Here is a 7,991-nt window from a genome sequence, read left to right on the forward strand (position 1 = left end):
CCGGGTGCTGCATCATTTTCTTCTTCTGCACCACCTCTCTTGATTGCGCGGGCACTGCCTCGGTGGCACCAGACTCTGCCGGGGGCCTCGCCTTGCCGGCACAAGGCCCTGCCGGGGGAATCTTGGGCTTGCCATCCCCTGGTTCTGCCGCTGTCACTGCCTCCTCGTTAACCTCCCTTTGTGCCACTAGCGCGGCGCTGACCACTTGATTCGTCGCCGCCAGATACAGCAACAACGGCTCTTGTGGTTACAACCAGTATTGGTGTGGAGGAAAGGTATATCTTCAAATCATGCAATGTTGCCTCAGCTTCTGGGGTCCATTCCATTGGGCCTGCCTTGTTCAAGATTTTGAAGAAAGGAAGGGCGCGCTCGGCGGACTTGGAGATGAATCGGCTCATGGCGGCAACGCAGCCGGTGAGCCGACGCACATCTTTGATCCGCTTGGGTGCCTCAATCTACTCAATAGCCTTGATTTTGTCTGGGTTTGCCTCGATCCCCCGCTGCGACACAAAGAATCCAAGAAGCTTGCCGGATGGAACACCGAAGACACACTTCTCAGGGTTCAGCTTGAGGTTGATCTTGCACAGGTTGGCAAATGTCCCTTCTAGAGCTTGCACAAGAGTTGGCCCGTCTTTGGTTTTGACCACTATGTCATCCATGTAGGCCTCCATATTTCTATGGAGTTGAGGTTCAAAACCAATTTGGACTACTCTTGCAAATGTTGAGCCAGCGCTCTTCAACCCGAAATGCATCCTTAAAAAGCAATACGTACCACATGCGGTGATGAACGCTGTCTTTTCTTCATCCTCTCTTGTCATGAAGATCTGGTGGTAGCCCGAGTAGGCATCGAGGAATGATAATAGATCACACCCGGCCGTGGAGTCAACAATCTGGTCAATGCGCGGCAACGGGAAGGGGTCCTTAGGACAAGCCTTATTGATATCTGTGTAATCAATACACAAGCTCCACTTCCCATTCGCCTTGCGCACCACTACCGGATTGGCCAACCACGTCGGGTGGAGCACTCCTCTCACCAACCCTGCCGCTTCCAGCTTCCTGATCTCCTCTGTGATGAACTCCTGCCTCTCCAGAGCCTGCTTTCTGACCTTCTGCTTGACGGGTCGCGCATGGGGGCAGATAGCTAGGTGGTGCTCAACAACCTCCCTGGGAACACCGGGGATGTCGGATGCTTGCCATGCAAACACATCGACATTCGCCCGCAGGAAGGTGACGAGCGCGCCTTCCTATTTGCTGCCGAGGGTGGAGCCTATGGTGAAGGCCCCTCCCGTGCCATCCTCCCTGGCGGACACCTTCTTGGTCTGCGGTGGCTTGGCTCGGGATCTCTTGCTCTTGCCGGTAGAGCTCTCTGGCACGTCCTTGACGGCAGCCCAACACTCCGAAGAGGTGCGCTTGCCGGAGTGGGTGCGAGAGGTCTTGCCGGGCTTCTTCTTCCCTCCCGGGGATTCAGCGGCAGGAGCAGGCGCCTTGGTGGCATCTGCTGCAACTGCTTCCCGGTAGAGTTGGTTGGCGCAAATCAGCGCGTCCTTCTTGTCGGATGGGACGGAGATGATGGTCAACGGCCCGGGCATCTTTAGCATGTTGTAGGCGTAGTGTGACGCCGCCATGAACTTGGCTAGCATCGGGCGGCCGAGGATCCCGTTGTAGGGCAAGGGGATCTAGGCCACGTCGAAGACGATCCTCTCCTTCCTGTAGTTCAACTCTCCTCCAAATGTCACGGGCGGTGTGACCTTTCCCTTCGATTGGCTCCTCCCCGGATTGACCCCTTGAAACGTGCCCGTTTCCTCGAGGTCTCCATCAGGGATTTGCAACCTTTTGATCACGACAGGCGAGATAAGGTTCAGGCCAGCCCCGCCGTCAACCAACATCTTGTTCACCCTGAGGTTGCGTATCGTTGGTGAGACCAACAATGGTAAACACCCGACAGCGGTAGTGCGGTCAGGGTGGTCCTCACCGTCAATGATGAGGGGCGTGCTAGACCACTTCAGCGGCTTCAGAGCGTCGAACGATGGCTCTGCAGCTGTAATCTCATGCGCCCACTGCTTGGGCTGGCGGTGAGAGGTATGCAGCGAGGCACCGCCAGCGACGCACATGGCCTCCGTAGCCTTCTGGAACCCTTGCTCACCAGACTCGTCGTCCTCGTCGTGATCATCATCTTCTTGTTTCTTCTCGCGGCCCCGGGCGGGCCTCTCTTGCTGGTTGTCCTTGCCGGGGCGGCTTCCTTGGCCACCACGCTTCTTGCCGGCTCCCTCAGCACCATCCTGGTCCTTCTCCTCGTCCCGCCTCTCGTACTCGGCCTTTTGCTTCTCAGCAAGCAGCTCGACTTGTCGGCAGTTCGGGAGGTCGTGGCCCTTGGTGCGGTGGATCTTGCAGTATTGCTTGCCGGAGCTTCCTAGCTTGTTGGTAGCCGCCAAGGCCCGGCAGGCGGCGCACCCGGCAATCTCCTTGTCGGGGGCGCCTGCCTTGACATTCTTGCCGGCACCGGTGTCGTCAGGTCCCTCAACGGCAAGCACGGCCTTGCCTTTGCGTTTCCTGTTGCGACGGCGGCCCTTCTTCGTCGGGGTAGCGGCGTCTTCATCGATAGAGTCGGTTTCCGCGCCGGCGTCTTCGTCGGGGTACTTCCTTCCCTCTTCAGCCCGGGCGCACCTATCGGCCAGAACGTAGAGCTCGGCCACATCCTTAACCTTGGTCATCGTCAGCTCCTCGCGCATCTTGCGATTGCGCACGTTCTGGTGGAACACGCTAATCACAGCGGCGGGATGAACGTCGGGGATGTTGTACTGCACCTGGCTAAACCTCTGGATATACTTGCGCAGGGTTTCCCTTGGGGAATGATGTTCAGATCACTGGCCTGGCCATGAGCTTGGTGGCCTCCTGTGAAGGCACCAACGAACTCTTGGCACAGATCCGACCAAGAGGAAATGGAATCCACTGGCAAGTGCATCAACCAAGATATCACATTGGGCTTGAGCGCCAGCAGGAAATAGTTGGCAAGCGTCATCGCGAGCCCCAACAGCCTGCATCGCGATTGTGTAGATGCTGAGGAACAAGGACGGATGGGTCTTGCCAGTGTACTTCTCGCCGACGTCAGGCTTGAACGTGCGGTGGGATGGCCACTGGAACTACCATAGCTCACGGGTAAAGGCCGGGCAACCCACCTCGTAAGGTAGGGTCGGAGCCCCCCGGTGCCGGGTGGTCCATAGCCGGTCCCGCCCGCTTGTCCGACTAGAGGCGCGTTTCGCGCCGGCGCTCGACGGTGGTTCGAGCATCTTTGTGAGCTTGTTCCCGAAGGACCTGGCGCTGGCCTCGGAGGGCCCGCGGGTCGGACGACGCTATGGAGATGTTATCACAATCATCGTCACGACGGGCCGACGCCCGCGGCGGCTGGCGAGTAGGAGGAGAGTGCACCGTGGCCGTAACTCCCCCGGTCCTCCAAGCGCCAGCATGCGGTGGCTCGGTGGAGCGCCGACCCGAGGGTCCCACCGGTCGCGGATCGTCTTTGTTGGTGACGTCGACGAGGCTCCAGATGGTGGCCCTCCAATCGTCAAGCTTCTCCATAGCAGGAGGGAAGTCGAGGAGCAGCTGCGCGCGCGCCAAAGCTTCTGCTGGCGTGGGCGGTGGCGACTGCTGCGTGGATCGCGGCGCGCTTCGACTTCTAACTACGTTAGAAGGAACACCATTTTCGCCAGCACTTCGGCGGGCGTGCTGAACCCCTTCATCCTGCGGATGACGCACGGGGCTCTTCCCACGGCGGTCCTTAGGGTCACCAACATGGTGACGCTGCTCGGCACGCACACCATGGGAAGAGCGCGCAGTGGTCGCCGGTGTGGGCGTCCTGGAGGTTGCTACGCCGCCCGGAGGTGGCACAACAACACCCCTGGAGGGCCCAGCACCGCCTGCGGGGGGGCCCAGCTCCGTCTTTGGATCCGGCGACGTGTGGCCGGTCGTCTGGTGCGCGAACGACACTGCTCGTCTAGGCTCTGACTACCAGGGCGATGCTGGTGCTCGCGGACCATGGCCCGTGTCCTGTTTGCGACCGGTCCACTGCTCGCCCGCACCGGCACGGGCCGTTGGGCTCCCAACGAGCCGACCGCCGTGGCCGTCTTCTTCTTAGGAGCCATGGCGACGAAGAACTACTAGGCTGATTACTAGACCAGATTCTCACAACTACGGACGCCCCTGCCAGGGGCGCCAAAGATGTCGGTGTGGAACGACACCTATGGGATCACAAGAATCCCTACTACGGTTGCCGGGGCGCAGGGTTGCGAGAAGAGCAGGGTTAGTAACCAGCACAAGGATCACTTACCCAGGTTCGGGCCGCGAGGGTGTGTAAAACCCTAGTCCTACTTTGGTGGGTGTATTTCAGAGAGTTCTTGAGCTCTCGAACTAGCTGTGGTCAGTGCGTGGTTCGAAAGAGCTGAATCCTTCTCCAGTATGCCATGGGCCTCCTTTTATAGTCGAAAGGGGCTGCCACAGTGGCACATGGGAGTTAGAAAGGCGTACAGTGCCCTGAGCTTATCGCTCGTATTACAGGACAAGACGCATTTAATGCGTAGCTTAGGTGTCCCCTTGCTTTATTGGGGACGGGGGTGAGGCCCGTCCCATCTGTCGCCGCTCCTCCTCGCTTTGACACGCGCCCTGGCCAGTGAGGGGTGTGGTGCCATGTAGGCAGGCAGGCAACTGAGGTGGCACAGTGGCGGAGCCTTCACAAAGATCTGTATGCCGCCACGCTGGTGCTCGATGAGTTGGCCTGGGAGCTGCATGTTGCCACGCAGGTGCCCGCCCAGCTGGTTGGGCTGGCAGCTGCATGTGAACGGCGGTGGAAGTTTGGTTGGTGTGGGCTTGGCGGTGGCCCTGCTAGCGTCCTTGGGGAGGGCCTTGCCGGGTGGCCCGGCAAGGGTCTTGCCGTGTGGCCCGGCAAGGGTCTTGCCGTGGTGCGCTGTCGCCCCCGGCAAGGGCCTTGCCGGGGTTCTAGTGGTCTTCCTCGGCAAGGATCTTGCCAAGGATCGTCGTCTTCTAATCCTCATCTGATCTTGAATATGTCATCACAAAGATCTGCATGCCACCACGGAGGTGGCTCCCGAGCCCTGGCCCAACGTGGATGATGGTGTCGGGGACCATGGGCTCAAGGGAGGCTCGCTCTGTTAGTGTGGGGCGAGCTGTCCCGGCAAGGATCTTGCCGGGGCTGCTGAGGCTGCCCCGACAAGGGTCTTACCGGGGGAACCTGCTTCGTCCCTCTGCCCTTTGTGGTCTTGGCCTTAGCATTGCTCTTATTGAATTGGGCTTTGGTCTTACCTTGGCTCACCTCCCCTGTTTTGCTTGGCGTGACCGTAGGCGCGGCTCCGACTGCCCGTGCATAGGTGTAGGGGTACAAAAACGCACCCCTCTTTTTGTACACCGACAATTGACTTGCCCGATGATCGGCAAGCCATTAAGAATAAATGGATCTTCAAGAGGAAGACGGACGCAGATAGTAGTGTTACTATCTACAAAGCTTGAATTGTCGCAAAAAAGTTTTTGAGAAGTTCAAGGTGTTGACTACGATAACATTTTCTCACTCGTAGCGATGCTTATGTCTCTCTGAACCATGTTAGCAATTGCCACATTTTATGAAATCTGGCAAATGGATGTCAAAACTACATTCCTTAATGGAGATCTTAAAGAAAAGTTGTATATGATACAACAAGAAGGTTTTGTCGATCCAAAAGGTGCTAACAAAGTGTGCAAGCTCTAGCGATCCATTTATGGACTGGTTTAAGCATCTCGGAGTTGGAATATATGCTTTGATAGTGTGATCAAGGCATATGGTTTTATACAGACTTTTGGAGAAGTCTATATTTACAAGAAAGTGAGTGGGAGCACTGCGGCCTTTCTGGTAAGTATATGTGAATGACATATTGTTGATCGGAAATGATGTAGAATTTTCTGGAAAGCATAAAGGAGTGTTTGAAAGGAGTTTTTCAAAGAAAGACCTTGCTGAAGCTACTTACATATTGAGCACCAAGATCTATAGAGATAGATCAAGACGCTTGATTAGTTTTTTCAATGAGTATATACCTTGACAAGATTTTGAAGTAGTTCAAAATGGAACAGTCAAAGAAGGAGTTCTTGCCTGTGTTGCAAGGTGTGAAGTTGAGTAAAGACTCAAAACCCGACCATGGCAGAAAATAGAAAAAAGAATGAAAATCATTCCCTACGCCTCAGTCATAGGTTCTATAAAGTATGATATGCTGTGTACCAGACCTATTGTGTACCTCACCATGATTTTGGCAAGAGGGTACAATAGTGATCCAGGAGTGGATCACTGGACAGCGGTCAAAATTATCCTTCGTGGAATAAGGAAATGTTTCTCGGTTATGGAGGTGACAAAGAGTTCGTCATAAAGAGTTACGTCGATGCAAGCTTTGACACCGATCTGGATGACTCTAAGTCCCGATCTACATACATATTGAAAGTGGGAGCAATTAGCTAGAGTAGCTCCGTGTAGAGCATTGTAGACATAGAAAATTTGCAAAATACATACGGCTCTGAATGTGGCAGACCCGTTGACTAAATTTCTCTCACAAGCAAAACATGATCACACCTTATTACTCTTGGGTGTTAATCACATCGCGATGTGAACTAGATTATTGACTCTAGTAAATCCTTTGAGTATTGGTCACATGACGGCGTGAACTACTGAGTGTTAAATCACATGATGATGTGAACTATTGGTGTTAAATCACATGGCAATGTGAACTAGATTATTGACTCTAGTGCAAGTGGGAGACTGAAGGAAATATGCCCTAGAGGCAATAATAAAGTTAATATTTTATTTCCTTATATCATGATAAATGTTTATTATTCATGCTAGAATTGTATTAACCGGAAACTTGATACATGTCTGAATACATAGACAAAACGAAGTGTCCCTAGTATGCCTCTACTAGACTAGCTCGTTAATCAAAGATGGTTAAGTTTCCTGACCATAGACATGTGTTGTCATTTGATGAATGGGATAACATCATTAGAGAATGATGTGATGGACAAGACCCATCCGTTAGCTTGGCATTATGATTGTTAAGTTTTATTGCTATTGCTTTCTTAATGACTTATACATGTTCCTATGACTATGAGATTATGTAACTCCCTAATACCGGAGGAACACTTAGTGTGCTATCAAACGTCACAACGTAACTGGGTGATTATAAAGATGCTCTACAGGTGTCTCCAAAGGTATTTTTTGAGTTGGCATAGATCGAGATTAGGATTTGTCACTCTGTATATCGGAGAGGTATCTCTGGGCCCTCTCGGTAATGCACATCACTATAAGCCTTGCAAGCAATGTAACTAATGAGTTAGTTACCGGATGATGCATTACGAAACGAGTAAAGAGACTTGCCGGTAATGAGATTGAACTAGGTATTGAGATACCTACGATCGAATCTCGGGCAAATAACATACCGATGACAAAGGGAACAACGTATGTTGTTATGCGGTTTGACTGATAAAGATCTTCGTAGAATATGTAGGAACCAATATGAGCATCCAGGTTCCGCTATTAGTTATTGACCGGAGATGAGTCTCGGTCATGTCTAGATAGTTCTCGAACCCGTAGGGTCCGCACGCTTAATGTTCGATAAGGATTGGTATTATGAGTTTATATGTTTTGATGTACCGAAGGTTGTTCGGAGTCCCGGATGTGATCATGGGCATGGTGAGGAGTCTCGAAATGGTCGAGACATAAAGATCGATATATTGGAAGCCTATGTTTGGACACCGGAATGGTTCAGGATGAGTTCAGGCATTTTCCGGAGTACCAGGAGGTTACCGGAACCCCCCGGGGAGTCAATGGGCCTTATTGGGCCTTAGTGGGAGAGAGGAGGAGGGGGACAAGGTGGGGGCGCCCCCCACCCCCAATCCCAATCCAAATTGGGAGGGGGGTCGGCCCCCCTTTCCTTCTCTCCCTCTCCCTCTTCCTTCTTATCCTACTC

The sequence above is a fragment of the Triticum aestivum genome, chromosome 2D, assembly GCF_018294505.1.
Source record: "Triticum aestivum cultivar Chinese Spring chromosome 2D, IWGSC CS RefSeq v2.1, whole genome shotgun sequence".
NCBI lineage: Eukaryota > Viridiplantae > Streptophyta > Magnoliopsida > Poales > Poaceae > Triticum > Triticum aestivum.